Source organism: Triticum urartu, chromosome 6A, assembly GCF_056163025.1.
Source record: "Triticum urartu cultivar PI428250 chromosome 6A, HENAU_Tu73, whole genome shotgun sequence".
Classification (NCBI taxonomy): Eukaryota; Viridiplantae; Streptophyta; class Magnoliopsida; order Poales; family Poaceae; genus Triticum; species Triticum urartu.
In genome coordinates this window covers 122,653,525-122,678,317 of record NC_141878.1, presented here as the reverse complement: position 1 = coordinate 122,678,317, position 24,793 = coordinate 122,653,525, and positions in this window count along the sequence as shown.

Here is a 24,793-nt window from a genome sequence, read left to right as displayed (position 1 = left end):
ATGAGAAAAAAATAAGGAGGAACTTTTCGAGACGAGACCCCGCCGCCACGAGGCGGAACCTTGGCAGATCCAATCTAGAGCTCCGGCAGAGCTGTTCTGCCGGGGATACTTCCCTCCCGGAGGGGGAAATCATCACCATCGTCATCACCAACGCTCCTCTCATCGGAGAGGGCAATCTCCATCAACATCTTCACCAGCACCATCTCATCTCCAAACCCTAGTTCATCTCTTGTATCCAATTCTTGTCTCAAAGTCCGGGATTGGTGCTAGTAGGTTGCTAGTAGTGTTGATTACTCCTTGTAGTTGATGCTAGTTGGTTTATTTGGTGGAAGATCATATGTTCAGATCCTATATGCATATTATTACCCCTCTGATTATGAACATGAACATGCTTTGTGAGTAATTACGTTCGTTCCTGAGGACAAGGGAGAAGTCTTGCTATGAGTAGTCATGTGAATTTGGTATTCGTTTGATATTTTGATAAGATGTATGTTGTCTAGCCTCTAGTGGTGTTATGTGAACGTCGACTACATAACACTTCACCATTATTTGGGCCTAGAGGAAGGCATTGGGAAGTAATAAGTAGATGATGGGTTGCTAGAGTGACAGAAGCTTAAACCCTAGTTTATGCGTTGCTTCGTAAGGGGCTGATTTGGATCCATATGTTTCATGCTATGGTTAGGTTTACCTTAATACTTTTGTTGTAGTTGCGGATGCTTGCAGTAGAGGTTAATCATAAGTGGGATGCTTGTTCAAGTAAGAACAGCACCCAAGCACCGTTCCACCCACATATCAAATTATAAAAGTATCAAACGCGAATCATATGAACGTGATGAAAACTAGCTTGACGATATTCCCATGTGTCCTCGGGAGCGCTTTTCCTATTATAAGAGTTTGTTCTGGCTTGTCCTTTGCTACAAAAAGGATTGGGCCACCTTGTTGCACTTTATTTACTTTTGTTACTTGTTGCTCGTTACAATTTATCCTATCACAAAACTATCTGTTACCACTTATTTCAGTACTTGCAGAGAATACCTTGCTGAAAACCGCTTATCATTTCCTTCTGCTCCTCGTTGGGTTCGACACTCTTACTTATCGAAAGGACTACGATAGATCCCCTATACTTGTGGGTCATCAAGACTCTTTTCTGGCGCCATTGCCGGGGAGTGTAGCGCCTTTGGTAGGTGGAATTTGGTAAGGAAAAATTTATATAGTGTGCTGAAATTTACTGTCACTTGTTACTATGGAAAGTAATACTCTGAGGGGCTTGTTCGGGGTATCTTCACCCTGTCCAGTAGAGCAAAGAGTTGCTCCTCAACCTACTGAACCTATTGAAAATGAAACTCCTTTTGAATTTCCTGCGGCTATGATGGAAAAACTGCTAGTTAATCCTTTTACAGGAGATGGAACAAAACATCCTGATGAGCACTTAATATATGTGGATGAAGTTTGTGGATTATTTAAGCTTGCAGGTATACCCGATGATGTTGCTAATAAGAAGGTCTTCCCTTTATCTTTGAAGGGAGACGCATTGGTATGGTATAGGCAATGTGATGATATGAGATCATGGGACTATAAAAGATTGAAGCTGGAATTTCATCAAAAGTATTACCCTATGCATCTTGTCCATTGTGATCGCAATTATATATATATATAATTTCTGGCCTCGCGAAGGAGAAAGAATCGCTCAAGCTTGGGGGAGGCTTAAATCAATGTTATATTCATGCCCCAATCATGAGCTCCAGAGAGAAATAATTATGCAAAGTTTTTATGCTCGGCTTTCTGAAAACAATCGCAACATGCTCGATACTTCTTGTGCTGGCTCTTTTATGATGAAGACTATTGAATTCAGATGAAATTTATTGGATAGAATTAAACGCAACTCTGAAGATTGGGACCTCTACGAAGGTAAGGAGTCAGGTATGACACCTAAGTTTGATTGTGTTAAATCTTTTATGGATACCGATATTTTCCGTAAGTTTAGCACTAAATATGGTCTTGACTCTGAGATAGTAGCTTCTTTCTGTGAATCTTTTGCTACTTATGTTGATCTCCCTAAGGAGAAGTGGTTTAAATATCATCCTCCCATAGAAGTAAAAGTAGCTGCACCTATTAAAGTTGAAGAAAAGACTGTCGCTTATAATGATCCTATTGTTCCTACTTCTTATGTTGAGAAACCACCTTTCCCTGTTAGAGTAAAGGATCATGCTAAAGCTTCAACTGTTGTTCGTAAAAGCAATATTAAAACCTATACACCTCCTGAGCAAGTTAAAATAGAACCTAATATTGCTATTGTTAAAGATCTCTTGTCTGATAATATTGATGGGCATGTTATTCAGTTTGAAGGTGAAACTGCTAGAATTGCTAAACCTTGTGATAAGGATAAACATAGACTTGTGGTAGGCGTGCCTGTTATTTCTGTTAAAATAGGAGATCACTGTTATCATGGCTTATGTGATATGGGTGCTAGTGCTAGTGTTATACCTCATGACTTATACAAAGAAATTAAGAATGAAATTGCACCTGTTGAGTTAGAAGATATTGATGTTACTATTAAACTTGCTAATAGAGATACTATTGCACCAATTGGAATTGTTAGAGATGTTGAAGTCTTGTGTGGGAAAACTAAATATCCTGCTGATTTTCTTGTTCTTACTTCTCCGCAAGATAGCTTTTGTCCAATTATATTTGGTAGACCCTTCTTAAATAATGTCAATGCTACCATAGACTGCACTAAGAATATTGTTACTGTTGGTTTGGATGATATGGTTCATGAGTTTAATTTCTCTAAATTTAGTAAACAACATCGTGAGGAAGAATTGCCTAGTAAGGATAAAATTATTGGTCTTGCTTCTATTGCCGTACCTCCTACTGATCCTTTAGAACACTATTTGCTAGACCATGAAAATGATATGTTCATGAATGAAAGAAGGGAAATAGATGAAGTATTCTTTAAACATGAACCTGTTCTGAAACACAATTTGCCTGTTGAAATCCTAGGGGATCCTCCTCCACCCAAGGGTGATCCCGTGTTTGAGCTTAAATCTTTGCCTGATAATCTTAAATATGCTTATCTTGATGAAAAGAAGATATATCCTGTTATTATTAGTGCTAACCTTTCAGAGCATGAAGAAGAAAGATTATTGAAAACTCTGAAGAAGCATCGTGCTGCTATTGGATATACTCTTGATGATCTTGAGGGCATTAATCCCACTCTATGTCAACATAAAATAAATTTGGAAGCAGATGCCAAACTAGTTCGTGATCCTCAACGACGTTTGAATCCTAAAATGAAAGAAGTGGTAAGAAAAGAAATACTCAAGCTTCTGGAGGCAGGTATAATTTATCCCGTTGCTGATAGTGAGTGGGTAAGTCTTGTCCATTGTGTCCCTAAGAAGGGAGGTATCACTGTTGTTCCTAATGATAAAGATGAATTGATTCCACAAAGAATTATCACAGGTTATAGGATGGTAATTGATTTTCGTAAATTAAATAAAGCTACTAAGAAAGATCATTACCCCTTACCTTTTATTGATCAAATGCTAGAAAGATTATGCAAACACACACACTATTGCTTTCTAGATGGTTATTCTGGTTTCTCTCAAATACCTGTGTCGGCTAGAGATCAATCAAAGACCACTTTTACATGCCCTTTTGGTACTTTTGCTTATAGACGTATGCCTTTTGGTTTATGTAATGCACCTGCTACCTTTCAAAGATGCATGATGGCTATATTCTCTGACTTTTGTGAAAAGATTTGTGAGGTTTTCATGGACGACTTTTCCGTCTATGGTTCCTCTTTTGATGATTGCTTGAGCAATCTTGATCGAGTTTTGCAGAGATGTGAAGAAACTAATCTTGTCTTGAATTGGGAAAAGTGCCACTTTATGGTTAATGAAGGTATTGTCTGGGGGCACAAAGTTTCTGAAAGAGGTATTGAAGTTGATAAAGCCAAGGTTGATGCTATTGAAAAGATGCCATGTCCCAAGGACATCAAAGGTATAAGAAGTTTCCTTGGTCACGCCGGATTTTACAGGAGGTTCATTAAGGACTTCTCAAAAATTTCTCGGTCTCTGACTAATTTATTGCAAAAAGATATACCATTTGTCTTTGATGATGATTGTGTAGAAGCATTTGAAATACTTAAGAAAGCATTAGTCTCTGCACCTGTTGTTCAGCCACCTGATTGGAATTTACCCTTTAAAATTATGTGTGATGCTAGTGATTATGCTGCAGGTGCTGTTCTAGGACAAAGAGTTGATAAGAAATTAAATGTTATTCATTATGCTAGTAAGACTCTAGACAATGTTCAAAGAAATTATGCTACTACTGAAAAAGAGCTTTTAGCAGTTGTATTTGCTTGTGATAAGTTCAGATCTTATATTGTTGATTCTAAAGTAATTATTCACACTGATCATGCTGCTATTAAATATCTTATGGAAAAGAAAGATGCTAAACCTAGACTTATTAGATGGGTTCTCTTGCTACAAGAATTTGATTTGAATATTGTTGATAGAAAGGGAGCTGAGAACCCCGTTGCAGACAACTTGTCTAGGTTAGAAAATATTCTTGATGACCCACTACCTATTAATGATAACTTTCCTGATGAACAATTAAATTTTATAAGTACTTCTCGTAGTACTCCATGGTATGCTGATTATGCTAATTATATTGTTGCTAAGTTTATACCACCTAGCTTCACATACCAACAAAAGAAAAAGGTTTTCTATGATTTAAGACATTACTTTTGGGATGACCCACATCTTTATAAAGAAGGAGTAGATGGTGTTATTAGACGTTGTGTACCTGAGCATGAACAGGAACAGATCCTATGCAAGTGTCATTCTGAGTCTTATGGAGGACACCACGCTGGAGATAAAACGGCACATAAGGTATTGCAATCTGGTTTTTATTGGCCTACTCTCTTCAAGGATGCCCGTAAGTTTGTCTTGTCTTGTGATGAATGTCAAAGAATTGGTAATATTAGTAGACGTCAAGAAATGCCTATGAATTATTCTCTTGTAATTGAACCATTTGATGTTTGGGGCTTTGATTATATGGGACCTTTCCCTGCCTCTAATGGATACACACATATTCTAGTTGTTGTTGATTATGTTACTAAGTGGGTAGAAGCTATTCCAACTAGTAGTGCTGATCATAACACTTCTATTAAAATGCTTAAGGAAGTTATTTTCCCGAGGTTTGGAGTCCCTAGATATTTAATGACTGATGGTGGTTCACACTTTATTCATGGTGCTTTCCGTAAAATGCTTGCTAAATATGATGTTAATCATAGAATTGCATCTCCTTATCACCCTCAGTCTAGTGGTCAAGTAGAGTTGAGCAATAGAGAGCTCAAATTAATATTGCAAAAGACTGTTAATAGGTCTAGAAAGAATTGGTCCAAGAAACTTGATGATGCATTATGGGCTTATAGAACTGCATATAAAAATCCTATGGGTATGTCTCCGTATAAAATGGTTTATGGAAAAGCATGTCACTTACCTCTCGAACTAGAACATAAGGCATACTGGGCTATTAAAGAACTCAACTATGATTTTAAACTTGCCGGTGAGAAGAGGTTATTTGATATTAGCTCACTTGATGAATGGAGAACCCAAGCTTATGAAAATGCCAAGTTGCTTAAAGAAAAAGTTAAAAGATGGCATGACAAAAGGATACAAAAGCGTGAGTTTAATGTAGGTGGTTATGTATTACTATACAACTCTCGTTTAAGATTTTTTGCAGGAAAACTTCTCTCTAAATGGGAAGGCCCCTATGTTATCGAAGAGGTCTATTGTTCCGGTGCCATAAAAATCAACAACTTCGAGGGCACAAATCCGAAGGTGGTAAATGGTCAAAGAATTAAACATTATATCTCAGGTAATCCCATAAATGTTGAAACCAATATTATTGAAACCGTAACCCCGGAGGAATACATAAGGGATACTTTCCGGAATGTTTCAGACTCCGAAAAGGAATAGGTATGTGGTATGGTAAGTAAACCGACTCCAAAACAATTTTTAAGGCAATATTTCTCCGTTTTGGAATATTTAGAAAAATAGAAAAATAAGTAGCAGTCTGGGAAGGACACGAGGGCCCCACGAGGGTGGTGGGCGCGCCCTACCCCCCTGGGCGTGCCCCCTACCTCGTGAGCGCCTCGTGTGCCTTCTGGACTCCGTTTTCTTGCATGTTACGTATTTTGGTCGGTAAAAAATCATTATATAACCTCCCGAAGGTTTTGACTCCCGTATCACGCAAATTTCCTCTGTTTTTGCTTTCGAGCTGTTGCTGCTGCAGATTAGAGCAAGATGTCTTCTCAAGAGTCAATCGGGGAGAGCCGGGTATCTAATCCGACTCCGGAACCAAGGGCAAACAGCGACGCTGACCACTTTGGGCCAGCAACGGAGGAAGAGATGGAGGCTGACTTAATGAGAGTAGATGCCATGGAGGATCAAGAAGTCACCTCTCGCCTCCGAGCTGGGTTCACGATGGGGGAACTGCAGAGCTCAGCTATTCCAAACTCTGTTATCCCTTCTAATGTTAGATTTCTTTCTTATGAAAATATGAAGAGAATTGTCACTTGTTCTCCCGCAGCTATGCAACACCCTTGGGTGCAAGGAGCTTTAGCTGTCACAGGAAAGCTTCGTAAGGAAATAATGGATCTCAAACAACAAGTCAATAAGCTCGAGGAGGAGAACCGCATCCTGAGGGGAATCATCGCCAAGAATATTACACCGACAACAAAGAAGGAGACATAATCACATGGGTATGGGCACTCCCCTTGGCAACTGCCAAGCTTGGGGGAGGTGCCCCGGTATCATATCACCATCACAACTCCTACCTTTACCATTTTTTCTTAGTTCGATCCTATTAGTAGTATCTTGATCTAGTAGAATAAAGTTTATGGCATGATCTAGTTTTGAGTTTTGCTTTATGATCTCTCTATGTAATCGAGTCCGTGAGTTATATATAATAAAGATTAGTGTTGAGTCAAGGGCTTGATTATTTTGCCATGATCTTGGGTGAATAAAATAAAAGAGAAAAAGAATAAAAAGAAACAAAAAGTTCATATTGATCTTATTGAGAGTAATGACTTCAAATAGAAAGAGTATGATGATTAAAAGTTGTTGGGAATTGGCAGACATAGCTTTGGTCATTGTTGCAATTAATAGGAAGTAATAAGGAAAGAGAGGTTTTCACATATAGATACATTATCATTGACATCTTTTATGATTGGGAGCACTCATTAAAATATGACATGCTAAAGAGTTGATGTTGGACAAGGAAGACAACATAATGAGTTATGTCTTTCTTATATGTGAGATAAAGTATGTTGTCATGGTTCCTCTAACTTGTTGAGCTTGCCTTTCCCCCTCATGCTAGCCAAATTCTCAGCACCAAGTAGAAATACTACTTGTGCTTCCAAATATCCCTAAACCAGTTTTGCCATGAGAGTCCACCATATCTACCTATGGATTGAGTAAGATCCTTCAAGTAAGTTGTCATCAGTGCAAAGCAATAAAAATTTCTCTAAATATGTATGATTGATTGGTGTGGGAGAAATAAGCTTTATATGATCTTGTGATGTGGAAGTAATAGAAGCGACGGACTGCATAATAAAGGTTCATATCACAAGGGGCAATATAAAGTGACGTTCTTTCGCATTGAGATTTTATATATCCAACCATAAAAGCGCATGGCAACCTCTGCTTCCCTCTGCGAAGGGCCTATCCTTTATTATTATCTTCTACCTTATGCAAGAGTCACGGTGATCTTCACCTTTCCTTTTTCATTTTATCCTTTGGCAAGCTCAGCATGTTGGAAAGAACATGATATATATATATATAATTGGATGTAGGGGAGCATGAACCATTATTGTTGACATTACCCTTGAGGTAAAAAGTTGTGGGGCAAAACTATAAGCCCCTATATTTCTCTGTGTCCGATTAAAACTCCGTAACCACAAGTATTGTGTGAGTGTTAGCAATTATGGAGGACTAAATGATAGTTGAGTATGTGGACTTGCTTTTTAGCTCTGACATAGACTCTTTCCGATGTTATGATAAATTGCAATTGCTTCAATGACTGAGATTATAGTTTGTTGGAGCCCAATAAAGTTTATGATTTATACTTTTGCATTGTGAGTAGATCATCACTTGAACATAAGTAATCATATGGCAAAATCTATATATGTTGCTGTTATGAGAATAATCATGATGCCTTCATGTCCATATTTTATTTTTATCGACGCCTCTACCTCTAAACATGAGGACATATTTATTGTTATCGGCTTTTCTCTTGAGGACAAGCGAGGTCTAAGCTTGGGGGAGTTGATATGTCCATTTTGCATCATGCTTTTATATCGATATTTATCGCATTATGGACTGTTATTTCACTTTATGTCACAATACTTATGGCTATTCTATCTTATTTTACAAGGTTTACATAAAGAGGGAGAATGCCGGCAGCTAGAATTCTGGGCTGGAAAAGGAGCAAATATTAGAGGCCTATTCTGCACAACTCCAAAAGTCCTGAAACTTCATGAGACATCTTAAAAGAAATAAAGAAAAATCCTCGCCAAAGATGAAGGCCAGGGGGCCCACACCCTTCTCACGAGGGTGGGGGCGCCCCCCCCTAGGGCGCGCCCCCTACCTCGTGGGCCCCCTGGTGGCTCTCCGATGCCCATCTTCTCCTATATGAGGTCTTTCGATGAGAAAAAAATAAGGAGGAACTCTTCGGGACGAGACTCCGCCGCCACGAGGCGGAACCTTGGCGGATCCAATCTAGAGCTCCGGCAGAGCTGTTCTGCCGGGGATACTTCCCTCCCAGAGGGGGAAATCATCACCATCGTCATCACCAACGCTCCTCTCATCAACATCTTCACCAGCACCATCTCATCTCCAAACCCTAGTTCATCTCTTGTATCCAATTCTTGTCTCAAAGTCCGGGATTGGTGCTAGTAGGTTGCTAGTAGTGTTGATTACTCCTTGTAGTTGATGCTAGTTGGTTTATTTGGTGGAAGATCATATGTTCAGATCCTATATGCATATTATTACCCCTCTGATTATGAACATGAACATGCTTTGTGAGTAATTACGTTCGTTCCTGAGGACAAGGGAGAAGTCTTGCTATGAGTAGTCATGTGAATTTGGTATTCGTTTGATATTTTGATAAGATGTATGTTGTCTAGCCTCTAGTGGTGTTATTTGAACGTCGACTACATAACACTTCACCATTATTTGGGCCTATAGGAAGGCATTGGGAAGTAATAAGTAGATGATGGGTTGCTAGAGTGACAGAAGCTTAAACCATACTTTATGCGTTGCTTCGTAAGGGGCTGATTTGGATCCATATGTTTCATGCTATGGTTAGGTTTACCTTAATACTTTTGTTGTAGTTGCGGATGCTTGCAATAGTGGTTAATCATAAGTGGGATGCTTGTTCAAGTAAGAACAACACCCAAGCACCGGTCCACCCACATATCAAATTATCAAAGTATCGAACGTGAATCATATGAACGTGATGAAAACTAGCTTGACGATATTCCCATGTGTCCTCGGGAGCGCTTTTCCTATTATAAGAGTTTGTTCTGGCCTGTCCTTTGCTACAAAAAGGATTGGGCCACCTTGCTGCACTTTATTTACTTTTGTTACTTGTTGCTCGTTACAATTTATCCTATCACAAAACTATCTGTTACCACTTATTTCAGTACTTGCAGAGAATACCTTGCTGAAAACCGCTTATCATTTCCTTCTGCTCCTCGTTGGGTTCGACACTCTTACTTATCGAAAGGACTATGATAGATCCCCTATACTTGTGGGTCATCATGGACCGCCACCACGCCATCGCGGACCACATCGATGTAGCAACCTAGAAGGTCGCTGCCATCCCCCCGAGCCACCCGTCATCGACCAAGGCCAGACTCGCGAGGATCTGACCGGAGACCAACTGAGGCGCCCAGACCCCCAGCCGCACCCGCAGCCGCCACCCCGTCAGAGGGCCAGCCGCCGCCGCCCGCGCCGCCCAGGGCCGGTTCTGGTCGCGCCAACCAGAACCGCCGACACCAGCCCGGGCAAGCACCAGCACCTCGCAGCCTGACGTGCCGCACCCGCGCCCGTGATACGTCTCCAACGTATCTATAATTTTTGATTGCTCCATGCTATATTATCTTCTGTTTTGGACATTATTGGGCTTTATTATTCACTTTTATATTATTTTTGGGACTAACCTATTAACCGGAGGCCCAGCCCAGAATTGCTGTTTTTTTGCCTATTTTAGGGTTTCGAAGAAAAGGAATATCAAACGGAGTCCAAACGGAATGAAACCTTCGGGAACGTGATTTTTGGAACAAACAAGATCCAGGAGACTTGGACCCTACGTCAAGCAACCAACAGGGAAGCCACGAGGTAGGGGGCGCGCCTACCCCCCCTAGGCGCGCCCTCCACCCTCGTGGGACCCCTGTTGCTCCACCGACGTACTCCTTCCTCCTATATATACCTACGTATCCCCAAACGATCAGAAAGGGAGCCAAAACCCTAATTCCACCGCCGTAACTTTCTGTATCCACGAGATCCCATCTTGGGGCCTGTTCCGGAGCTCCGCCGGAGGGGGCATCGGTCACGGAGGGCTTCTACATCAACACCATAGCCCTTCCGATGATGTGTGAGTAGTTTATCTCAGACCTTCAGGTCCATAGTTATTTGCTAGATGCCTTCTTCTCTCTTTTTGGATATCAATACAAAGTTCTCCCCCTCTCTTGTGGAGATCTATTCGACGTAATCTTCTTTTGCGGTGTGTTTGTTGAGACCGATGAATTGTGGGTTTATGATCAAGTTTATCTATGAACAACATTTGAATCTTCTCTGGATTCTTTTATGTATGATTGCTTATCTTTGCAAGTCTCTTCGAATTATCTGTTTGGTTTGGCCTACTAGATTGATCTTTCTTGCAATGGGAGAAGTGCTTTACTTTGGGTTCAATCTTGCGGTGTCCTTTCCCAGTGACAGTAGGGGCAGCAAGACACGTATTGTATTGTTGCCATCGAGGATAACAAGATGGGGTTTTTATCATATTGCATGAATTTATCCCTCTACATCATGTCATCTTGCTTAAGGCGTTACTCTGTTCTTATGAACTTAATACTCTAGATGCATGCTGGATAGCGGTCGATGTGTGGAGTAATAGTAGTAGATGCAGGCAGGAGTCAGTCTACTTGTCCCGGACGTGATGCCTATATACATGATCATACCTAGATATTCTCATGACTATGCTCAATTCTGTCAATTGCTCAACAGTAATTTGTTCACCCACCGTAAAATACTTATGCTCTTGAGAGAAGCCACTAGTGAAACCTATGGCCCCCGGGTCTATCTTCATCATATTAATCTTCCAACACTTGGTTATTATCATTGCCTTTTATTTTACTTTGCATCTTTATCATAAAAACACCAAAAATATTATCTTATCATATCTATCAGATCTCACTCTCGTAAGTGACTGTGTAGGGATTGACAACCCCTTATCGCGTTGGTTGCGAGGATTTATTTGTTTTGTGTAGGTGCGAGGGACTCGCTCGTAGCCTCCTACTGGATTGATACCTTGGTTCTCAAAAACTGAGGGAAATACTTACGCTACTTTGCTGCATCACCCTTTCCTCTTCAAGGGAAAACCAACGCAATGCTCAAGAGGTAGCAGCCCGCGCGCCATCACTCGCGCCGACGCGCCGCGGCGCCCTATGACAACACCATGACCAGGTTCGGGAGCGACGGGCCGCGCCATCCCCCGTGAACGCAGCAACAAGAATGCCCGCTGCGCCCGTGAACAACAAATCTGGCGGCGACGAGGGAGTAGGAGGAGGGAGGGAGGGGTTCCGGTGGAGGTGGATGAGGTTGCCATCCCCGTCGCGTGCGGGGGCGACGAGGGAGGGGATAAGGTTTCCTGAGGAACCCCAAATTCAAGTTTCAAACTACGTACTCAAGGTCATGTTTGACTTTTGAAAAAAGTAATACACCTTATATTTTGAAACAAAGTGTTTTTTTAAAAAACTAACAACTCCAACGACGCAACGAAGCGTGTCCAATCCTTTTAGTTAAGATTAAGACTAAGCCCAACTCCATTGCGCAACCCCATTCTGTCCGGCCCCGTCCATTTGGGGTAAAAAGGACAAACCGATCGGCCCAGCGCGCGATGGCCCGGACCCATTGATACGTCTCCAATGTATCTATAATTTTTGATTGTTCCATGCTATATTATATTCTGTTTTGGACATTATTAGGATTTATTATACACTTTTATATTATTTTTGGGACTAACCTATTAACCGGAGGCCCAACCCAGAATTGTTGTTTTTTTTGCCTATTTTAGGGTTTCACAGAAAAAGAATATCAAACGGAGTCCAAACGGAATGAAACCTTCGGGAACGTGATTTTTGGAACGAATATAATCCAGAGGACTTGGACCCTACGTCAAGACATCAACCAGGAGGCCACGAGGTAGGGGCGCGCCTACCCCCCCCCCCCCAAGGCGCGCCCTCCACCCTCGTGGGCCCCCTGTTGCTCCACCGACGTACTCCTTCCTCCTATATATACCTACGTACCCCCAAACTACCAGATACGGAGCCAAAACCCTAATTCCACCGCTGCAAATTTCTGTATCCACGAGATCCTATCTTGGGGCCTGTTCCGGAGCTCCGCCGGAGGGGGCATCGATCACGGAGGGCTTCTACATCAACACCATAGCCCCTCCGATGAAGTCTGAGTAGTTTACCTCATACCTATGGGTCCATAGTTATTAGCTAGATGGCTTCTTCTCTCTTTTTGGATCTCAATACAAAGTTCTCCCCCTCTCTTGTGGAGATCTATTCGATGTAATCTTCTTTTGCGGTATGTTTGCTGAGACCGATGAATTGTGGGTTTATGATCAAGTTTATCTATGAACAATATTTGAATCTTCTCTAAATTCTTTTATGTATGATTGCTTATCTTTGCAAGTCTCTTCGAATTATCAGTTTGGTTTGGCCTACTAGATTGATCTTTCTTGCAATGGGAGAAGTGCTTAGCTTTGGGTTCAATCTTGCGGTGTCCTTTCCCAGTGACAGTAGGGGCAGCAAGGCACGTACTGTATTGTTGCCATCAAGGATAACAAGATGGGGTTTATATCATATTGCATGAGTTTATCCCTCTACATCATGTCATCTTGCTTAAAACGTTACTCTGTTCTTATGAACTTAATACTCTAGATGCATGCTGGATAGCGGTCGATGTGTGGAGTAATAGTAGTAGATGCAGGCAGGAGTTGGTCTACTTGTCTCGGACGTGATGCCTATGTACATGATCATACCTAGATATTCTCATAACTATGCTCAATTCTGTCAATTGCTCAACAGTAATTTGTTTACCCACCGTGAATACTTATGCTCTTGAGAGAAGCCACTAGTGAAACCTATGGCCCCCGGGTCTATCTTTCGTCATATTAATCTTCCAATACTTAGTTATTTCCTTTGCCTTTTATTTTACTTTGCATCTTTTGTTTCTCTTTATCATACACAATACCAAAAATATTATCTTATCATATCTATCAGATCTCACTCTCGTAAGTGACCGTGTAGGGATTGACAACCCCTTATCGCGTTGGTTGTGAGGATTTATTTGTTTGTGTAGGTGTGAGGGACTCGTGCATGGCCTCCTACTGGATTGATACCTTGGTTCTCAAAAACTGAGGAAATACTTACGCTACTCTGCTGCATCACCCTTTTCTCTTCAAGGGAAAACCAACGCAAGTGCTCAAGAGGTAGCAAGAAGGATTTCTGGCGCCGTTGCCGGGGAGGTCTACGCAAAAGTCAACATACCAAGTACCCATCACAAACCCTTATCTCCCGCATTACATTATTTGCCATTTGCCTCTCGTTTTCCTCTCCCCCACTTCACCCTTGCTGTTTTATTCACCCTCTCTCTCCATCCTCCCTCTCTTTCTCTATTTGCCTCTTTTTGTCTATTTCTTGTTTGCTTGTGTGTTGGATTGCTTGCTTGTCACGATGGCTCAAGATAATACTAAATTGTGTGATTTTACCAATACCAACAACAATGATTTCCTTAGCACTCCGATTGCTGCTCTTACTGATACTGAATCTTGTGAAATCAATGCTGCTTTGTTGAATCTTTTCATGAAACATCAATTCACCGGCCTTCCTAGTGAAGATGCCGCTACCCATCTGAATAGCTTCGTTGATTTATGTGATATGAAAAATAAGAAAGATGTGGATAATGATATTGTTAAATTGAAGCTATTTCCTTTTTCGCTTAGAGATCGTGCTAAAGCTTGGTTTTCGTCTTTGCCTAAAAATAGTATTGATTCTTGGAATAAGTGCAAAGATGCTTTTATCTCTAAGTATTTTCCTCCCGCTAAGATTATCTCTCTTAGAAACGATATTATGAATTTTAAGCAACTTGATCACGAACATGTTGCACAAGCTAGGGAGAGGATGAAATTAATGATACGTAATTGCCCTACGCATGGTTTGAATTTGTGGATGATTATACAAAAAAATTATGCCGGATTGAATTTTGCTTCTACAAATCTTTTAGATTCGGCCGCGGGAGGCACTTTTATGGAAATCACTTGAGGAGAATCTACTAAACTCCTAGATAATATTATGGTTAATTATTCTCAATGGCACACTGAAAGATCTACTAATAAAAAAGTGCTTGCGATGGAAGAAATTAATGTTTTGAGTGGAAAGATGGATGAACTTATGAAATTATTTGCTAATAAAAGTGTTTATTCTGATCCTAATGATATGCCTTTGTCTACTTTGATTGAGAATAATAATGAATCTATGGATGTGAATTTTGTTGGTAGGAATAATTTTGGTAACAATGCATATAGAGGAAACTTTAATCCTAGGCCGTATCCTAGTAATTCCTCTAATAGTTATGGTAATTCCTACAACAATTCTTATGGAAATTATAATAAGATGCCCTCTGATTTTGAAACTAATATTAAAGAATTTATTGCTTTGCAAAAGAATTTCAATGCTTTGATTGAAGAAAAATTGCTCAAGATTGATGAGTTGGCTAGGAACGCTGATAGAATTTCTCTTGATGTTGATTCTTTGAAACTTAGATCTATTCCACCTAAGCATGATATCAATGAGTCTCTCAAAGCCATGAGAATTTCCATTGATGAGTGCAAAGAAAGAACCTCTAGGATGCGTGCTAAAAAAGATTGCTTTATAAAAGCGTGTTCTTCTAGTTTCCATGATAATAAAGATGAAGATCTAAAAGTTATTGATGTGTCCCCTATTAAATCTTTGTTTTGTATTATGAATCTTGATAATGATGGGACTGAATATGATCCAACTTTACCTAGACGGCGTTCCAAGAATCCGGAGTCTTTATATCTTGATGCTAAAATTGTTAAAAGTGGGATTGAAGAAGTCAAAACTTTAAATATTAATGAACCCACTATTTTGGATTTCAAGGAATTTAATTATGATAATTTCTCTTTGATAGATTGTATTTTTTTGTTGCAATACATGCTAAATTCTCCTCATGCTTATAGTCAAAATAAAGCTTTTACTAAACATATCTTTGATGCTTTGATGCAATCTTATGAAGAAAAACTTGAGTTGGAAGTTTCTATCCCTAGAAAACTTTATGATGAGTGGGAACCTACTATTAAAATTAAAATTAAAGATCATGAATGCTATGCTTTGTGTTATTTGGGTGCTAGTGTTTCCACGATTCCAAAGACTTTGTGTGATTTGCTAGGTTTTCGTGATTTTGATGATTGCTCTTTAAACTTGCACCTTGAGGATTCCACCATTAAGAAACCTATGGGAATAATTAATGATGTTCTTATTATTGCAAATAGGAATTATGTGCCCGTAGATTTTATTGTTCTTGACATAGATTGCAATCCTTCATGTCCTATTATTCTTGGTAGACCTTTCCTTAGAACGATTGGTGCAATTATTGATACTAAGGAAGGAAATATTAGATTCCAATTAGAAAGAAAATAAAACTACCATATGAATCTATCATGAGAGCCACTTATGGATTGCCTACCAAAGATGGCAATACCTGGATCTATCCTTGCTTTTTATGCCTAGCTAGGGGCGTTAAACGATAACGTTTGTTGGGAGGCAACCCAATTTTATTTTTATTCCTTGCTTTTTGCTCCTGTTTAGTAATAAATAATTTATCTAGCCTCTGTTTTGGTTGTGTTTTTTGTGTTTAATTAGTGTTTGTGCCAAGTAGAACCGTTGGGAAGACTTGGGGAAAGTATTTTTAATCTTGCTGTAAAAAACAGAAACTTTAGCGCTCACAGAATCACGTCTAGAAATTTATTTTAGAATTTTTGGGGTTCCAGATCTTGCGTTAGCTACAGATTACTACAGACTGCTCTGTTTTTGACAGATTCTGTTTTTCATGTGTTGTTTGCTTATTATAATGAATCTATGGCTAGTAAAATAGTTTATAAACCATAGAGAAGTTGTAATACAGTAGGTTTAACACCAATATAAATAAATAATGAGTTCATTACAGTACCTTGAAGTGGTGTTTTGTTTTCTTTCACTAACGGAGCACACGAGATTTTCTACTTTAAGTTTTGTGTTGTGAAGTTTTCAAGTTCTGGGTGAAAGATTTGATGGATTATGGAACAAGGAGTGGAAAGAGCCTAAGCTTGGGGATGCCCATGGCACCCCAAGATAATATAAGGACACCTAAAAGCCAAAGCTTGGGGATGCCCCGGAAGGCATCCCCTCTTTCGTCTACTTCCATCGGTAACTTTACTTGGAGCTATATTTTTATTCACCACATGATATGTGTTTTGCTTGGAGCGTCTTGGATGATTTGAGTCTTTGCTTTTTAGTTTACCACAATCATCCTTGTTGTACACACCTTTTGAGAGAGACACACATGATTCGGAAATTATTAGAATACTCTATGTGCTTCACTTATATCTTTTGAGTTATATAGTTTTTGCTCTTGTACTTCACTTATATCTTTTAGAGCACGGTGGTGGTTTTGTTTTATAGAAACTATTATTCTCTCATGCTTCACTTATATTATTTTGAGAGTCTTAAATAGCATGGTAATTTACTTAAATAATCCTAATATGCTAGGTATTGAAGACTAGTAAAAACTTTCTTATGAGTGTGTTGAATACTAAGAGAAGTTTGATGCTTGATGATTGTTTTGAGACATGGAGGTAGTGATATCAAAGTTGTGCTAGTTGAGTAGTGATGACCCACGAGTATAGGGTATCTACGTAGTCCTTTCGATAGGTAAGAGTGTCGAACCCAACGAGGAGCGGAAGGAAATGATAAGCGGTTTCCAGCAAGGTATTCTCTACAAGTACTGAAACAAGTGGTAACAGATAGTTTTGTGATAGGATAATTTGTAACGAGCAACAAGTAACAAAAGTAAATAAAGTGCAACAAGGTGGCCCAATCCTTTTTGTAGAAAAGGACAAGCCTGTACAAACTCCTATATAGAGAAAAGTGCTCCCGAGGACACATGGGAATATCATCAAGCTAGTTTTCATCACGTTCATATGATTCACGTTCGGTACTTTGATAATTTGGTATGTGGGTGGACCGGGGCTTGGGTACTGTCCTTACTTGGACAAGCATCCCACTTATGATTAACCTCTATTGCAAGCATCCGCAACTACAACAAAAGTATTAAGGTAAACCTAACCATAGCATGAAACATATGGATCCAAATCAGCCCCTTACGAAGCAACACATAAAGTAGGGTTTAAGCTTCTGTCACTCTAGCAACCCATCATCTACTTATTACTTCCCAATGCCTTCCTCTAGGCCCAAATCATGGTGAAGTGTTATGTAGTCGACGTTCACATAACACCACTAGAGGAGAGACAACATACATCTCATCAAAATATCGAACGAATACCAAGTTCACATGAGTACTAATAGCAAGACTTCTCCCATGTCCTCAGGAACAAACGTAACTACTCACAAAGCATATTCATGTTCATAATCAGAGGGGTATTAATATGCATATAGGATCTGAACATATGATTTTCCACCAAATAAACCAACTAGCATCAACTACAAGGAGTAATTAACACTACTAGCAACCTACTAGCACCAATCCCGGACTTGAAGACAAGAATTGGATACAAGAGATGAACTAGGGTTTTGAGAGGAGATGGTGCTGATGAAGATGTTGATGGAGATTGCCCTCTCCCGATGAGAGGAGCGTTGATGATGACGATGGCGATGATTTCCCCCTCCCGGAGGAAGTTTCCCTGGCAGAACAGCTCTGCCGGAGCCCTAGACTGGATCCGCCAAGGTTCCGCCTCGTGGCGGCGGAGTTTCATCCAAGAAGATGGCTTATGATTTTTTTCCTCATCGAAAGACTCCATATAGCAGAATATGGACATCGGAGGGCCACCAGGGGGCCCACGAGGTAGGGGCGCGCCCATCGGGGTAGGGCGCGCCCCCACCCTCGTGGGCAGGGTGTGGCCCCCCTGGTGAACTTCTTGCACTCAGTATTTTTTATATATTCTGAAAACGTCTTCCATGAAGTTTCAGGACTTTTGGAGCTGTGCAGAATAGGTCTCTAATATTTGCTCCTTTTCTAGCCCAGAATCCCAGCTGCCGGCATTCTCCCTCTTTATGTAAACCTTGTAAAATAAGAGAGAATAGGCATAAGTATTGTGACATAATGTGTAATAACAGCCCATAATACAATAAATATCGATATAAAAGCATGATGCAAAATGGACGTACCAAGTAGTTGTGAATTTGAAAAATACTTGTGTTGAAGTTTGCAAGTCCCGTAGCATGCATGTATGGTAAACGTTATGTAACAAATTTGAAACATGAGATGTTCTTTGAGTGTCCTCCTTATGAGTGGCGGTCGGGGACGAGCGATGGTCTTTTCCTACCAATCTATCCCCCTAGGAGCATGCGTGTAGTGCTTGGTTTTTGATGACTTGTAGATTCTTGCAATAAGTATGTGAGTCCTTTATGACTAATGTTGAGTCCATGGATTATACGCACTCTCACCTTTCCATCATTGCTAGCCTCTTCGGTACCTGCATTGTCCTTTCTCACATTGAGAGTTGGTGCATACTTCGCCGATGCATCCAAACCCCGTTATATGATACACTCTTTCACACATAAACCTTCTTATATCTTCCTCAAAATAGCCACCATACCTACCTATTATGGAATTTCCATAGTCATTCCGAGATATATTGCCATGCAACTTTCCACCGTTCCGTTTATCATGACACGTTCATCATTGTCATATTGCTTTGCATGATCATGTAGTTGACATAGTATTTGTGGCAAAGCCACCATTCATAACCCTTTCATACATGTCACTCTTGGTTCATTGCATATCCCGGTACACCGCCGGAGGCATTCATATAGAGTCATACTTTGTTCTAGTATCGAGTTGTAATCATTGAGTTGTAAATAAATAGAAGTGTGATGATCATCATTTTCTAGAGCATTGTCCCAAGTGAGGAAAAAAAGAGAAAGGCCATAAAAAAAGAGAAGTCCCAAAAAAATAAGAGAAAAATATAGAAGGGACAATGTTACTATCCTCTTTACCACACTTGTGCTTCAAAGTAGCACCATAATCTTCATGATAGAGAGTCTTTTGTTTTGTCACTTTCATATACTAGTGGGAATTTTTTATTATAGAACTTGGCTTGTATATTCCAACAATGGGCTTCCTCAAATGCCCTAGGTCTTCGCAAGCAAGCAAGTTGGATGCACACCCACTTAGTTTCTTTTGTTGAGCTTTCATATATTTATAGCTCTAGTGCATCCTTTGCATGGCAATCCCTACTCCTTGCATTAACATCAATTGATGGGCATCTCCATAGCTCATTGATTAGCCTCGTTGATGTGAGACTTTCTCCCTTTTTGTCTTCTCCACATAACTCCCATCATTATATTCTATTCCACCCATAGTGTTATATCCATGGCTCACGCTCATATATTGCGTGAAGGTTGAAAAAGTTTGAGATTACTAAAGTATGAAACAATTGCTTGGCTTGTCATCGGGGTTGTGCATGATGAGAGCATTCTTGTGTGATGAAAATGGAGCATGACTAAACTATATGATTTTGTAGGGATGAACTTTCTTTGGCCATGTTATTTTGAGAGGACATAATTGCTTAGTTAGTATGCTTTAAGTATTATTATTTTTATGTCAATATTGAACTTTTATCTCAAATCTTTCGAATCTGAATATTCATACCACAATTAAGAAGAATTACATTAAAATTATGCCAAGTAGCATTCCACATCAAAAATTCTGTTTTTTTATCATTTACCTACTCGAGGACAAGCATGAATTAAGCTTGGGGATGCTTGATACGTCTCCAACATATCTATAATTTTTTATTGTTCCATGCTATATTATATTCTGTTTTGGACATTATTGAGCTTTATTATTGATAACCCACAAGTATAGGGGATCGCAACAGCTTTCAAGGGTAGAGTATTCAACCCAAATTTGTTGATTCGACACAAGGGGAGCCAAAGAATATTCTCAAGTATTAGCAGCTGAGTTGTCAATTCAACCACACCTGGAAACTTAGTATCTGCAGCAAAGTGTTTAGTAGCAAAGTAATATGATAGTGGTGGTAGCAGCAACAAAAGTAAAGACAGCAAAAGTAATGTTTTTGGTATTTTGTAGTGATTGTAACAGTAGCAGCGGAAAAGTAAATAAGCGAGAACCAGTATATGGAAAACTTGTAGGCACCGGATCAGTGATGTATAATTATGCCGGATGCGGTTCATCATGTAACAGTCATAACATAGGATGACACAGAACTAGCTCCAATTCATCAATGTAATGTAGGCATGTATTTCGTATATAGTCATACGTGCTTATGGAAAAGAACTTGCATGACATCTTTTGTCCTACCCTCCCGTGGCAGCGGGGTCCTATTGGAAACTAAGGGATATTAAGGCCTCCTTTTAATAGAGAACCGGAACAAAGCATTAACACATAGTGAATACATGAACTCCTCAAACTATGGTCATCACCGGGAGTGGTCCCGATTATTGTCACTTCGGGGTTGCCGGATCATAACACATAGTAGGTGACTATAGACTTGCAAGATAGGATCAAGAACTCACATATATTCATGAAAACATAATAGGTTCAGATTTGAAATCATGGCACTTGGGCCCTAGTGACAAGCATTAAGCATAGCAAAGTCATAGCAACATCAATCTCAGAACATAATGGATACTAGGGATCAAACTCTAACAAAACTAACTCGATTACATGATAAATCTCATCCAACCCATCACCGTCCAGCAAGCCTACGATGGAATTACTCACGCATGGCGGTGAGCATCATGAAATTGGTGATGGAGGATGGTTGATGATGACAACGGCGACAATCCACCTCTCCGGAGCCCCGAACGGACTCCAGATCAGCCCTCCCGAGAGGTTTTAGGGCTTGGCGGCGGCTTCGTATCGTAAAACGTGATGAATTCTTCTCTCTGATTTTTTTCTCTCCGAAAGCAAATATATAGAGTTGGAGTTGGCGTCGAAGGGTTTCCAGGGGGCCCACGAGGTAGGGGGGCGTGCCCTAGGGGGGGCCCACCCTCATGAGAAGGGTGTGGGCCCCCCTGGTCTTCATCTTTGGCGAGGATTTTTTATTGTTTTTTCTAAGATGTTCCGTGGAGTTTTAGGTCATTCCGAGAATATTTGTTTTCTGCACATAAAACAACACCATGGTAATTCTGCTGAAAACAACATCAGTCCGGGTTAGTTCCATTCAAATCATACAAGTTAGAGTCCAAAACAAGGGCAAAAGTGTTTGGAAAAGTAGATACGGCGGAGATGTATCAACTCCCCCAAGCTTAAACCCTTGCTTGTCCTCAAGCAATTCAGTTGACAAACTAAAAGAAAGAAAGAAAAACTTTTACAAACTCTGTTTGCTCTTGTTGTTGTAACTATGTCAAGCCAGCATTCAAGTTTTCAGCATAGATCATAACTAACCACATTCACAATAATTCTCAGGTCTCATAATTACTCATATCAATAGCATAATCAACCAGCAAGTCATAATAACAAATCTCGGATGACAACACTTTCTCAAAACAATCATAATATGATATAACAAGATGGTATCTCGCTAGCCCTTTCCGAGACCGCAAAACATAAATGCAGAGCACCTTTAAAGATCAAGGACTGACTAGACATTGTAATTCATGGTAAAAGAGATCCAATCATAGTCATACCCAATATAAATTAACAGTGATGAATGCAAATGACGGTTGTGCTCTCCAGCTAGTGCTTTTTAATAAGAGGGTGATGACTCAACATAAAAGTAAATGGATAGGCCCTTCGCAGAGGGAAGCAGGGATTTGTAGAGGTGCCAGAGCTCGGTTTTGAAATAGAGATAAATTGTATTTTAAGCGGTATACTTTCATTATCAACGTAACAACTAAGAGATGGCGATATCTTCCATGCTAAACACATTATAGGCGGTTCCCAAACAGAATGGTAAAGTTTATACTCCCCCTCCACCAACAAGCATCAATCCATGGCTTGCTCGAAATAACGAGTGCCTCCAACATACATTAGGTCCCAGGGGAAGTTTTGTTTGCAATTAATTTTGATTTAGTTTGCATAAAGCATGGGACTGGGCATCCCGATGACCAGCCATTTTCTCGTGAGTGAGGAGCGGAGTCCACTCCTCTTGAGAATAACCCGCCTAACACGGAAGATAAGGACAACCTTTGTTGATACATGAGCTATTCGAGCATACAAAACAGAATGTTTATTTGAAGGTTTAGAGTTTGGCACATACAAATTTACTTGGAATGGCAAGTAGATACCGCATATAGGAAGGTATGGTGGACTCATCTAGAATAACTTTGGGGTTTAAGGGATTGGATGCACAAGCAGTATTCCCGCTTAGTACAAGTGAAGGCTAGCAAAAGACTGGGAAGCGACCAACTAGAGAGCGACAACAGCCATGTACATGCATTAAAATTGATAAACATTGGATGCAAGCATGAGTAGGATATAGTCCACCATGAACATAAATATCGTGAAGGCTATATTGATTTTGTTTCAACTACATGCGTGAACATGTGCCAAGTCAAGTCACTTAAATCATTCAAAAGAGGATACCACCCCATCATACCACATCATAATCATCTCAATAGCATGTCTGCATACAAGGTAAATCATTATAACTCATAGCTAATCAAGCATGGCACAAGAAACTCTGATCTCTAATTGTCATTGCAAACATGTTTATTCATAATAAGCTGAATCAAGAACGACGGGCTCATCATATTTACAAAAACAAAAGAGGTCGAGTTCATACCAGCTTTTCTCATCTCAGTCAGTCCATCATATATCATCATAATTGCCTTTCACTTGCACGACCGAACGGTGTGAACAATAATAAGAGTGCACGTGCATTGGACTAAGCTGGAATCTGCGAGCATTCAATAAATAGGAGAAGATAAGGCAATATGGGCTCTTGGTTAAATCAACAATAATGCATATAAGAGCCACTTCAACAATTTAATTATGGTCTTCTCCTACTGACCCCCAAATAAAAGAAAAAAATAAAACTATTTACACGGGAAAGCTCCCAACAAGCAAAATAAGAACGGGAAATATTTTTGGGTTTTCTTTTTAATTATTACTACTACAGTAGAAAAATAAACTACTACTAATTTTTTTGGTTTTTCTTAAGGTTTAACAAACACACAAGAAGAAAGCAGGAAAAGGAAAATAAACTAGCATGGATATTACAGTGAAAAAGTATGAGCACCGACATCTAGCAATGAGTGTGTGTGAACATAAATGTAATGTCGGTGAGAAATACGTACTCCCCCAAGCTTAGGCTTTTGGCCTAAGTTGGTCTATGGCCACGGCTGGCCTGGAAGATATCCATAATAATAGTTGTTGGGGTCGTACTGTGATGAGGAAGGATAGTTGGGATCATACTGATGTGCAGCGGTTATCGCCTGCTGAGCTGCAGCGTGGAGTCGGGCTGCCTCCGCTCTCCTCTCGTACTCTTCTGCCTCCTCTATGATAATAACATATCTTCCTTTTGTCTGTGAATCAAAGAAGGCAGGGGCAGGGAGAGTAATACGGAAAACACGTCGTTTATAAAAAATTAAGCAATATAAGAGAGGTGATTCAGGCCTCTCGACAAACTGGTGTGAAGCCATAGAGTTATAATCTAAATATGCAGGAGGCAACTCCATATCACCCTCACGAATGTCTATTTCAAGAAAATGAGCTAAGCAGGTTGCATAAATTCCTCCAAAGAAATCTGCATTATATCTATTATGATGCAACCTACGAGCTACAATGGCTCCCATATGATAAGATTGGTCTCCTAACACAACACTCCTAAGAATGCTGAGATCAGGGACACACATGTGACATGCTTCATCCTTAGCATTTATGCATCTACTGATGAAAAGAGCAAAATAATGTATAGCAGGAAAGTGAATGCTCCCTATGGTAGCCTGCGTTATATCTCTGGATTCCCCCACAATTATACTAGCAAGAAAGTTTCTAAATTCAGATTTAGGGGGATCCCTAATACTGCCCCATGATAGAAGTTTGCAAGCAGAAGTGAAATCCTCTAGGTCCATGGTATAAGATTTGTCATAAAGATCAAACATGACTGAAGGAGAATTACGCAAAGATGAATACTAAACCTCCTCACAAATGAACTTGTGAGATCATGATACTGGGGGCATTTGTTAGCCTCAAAATCCTCAAGACCGGCATTGCGCAAATATGAT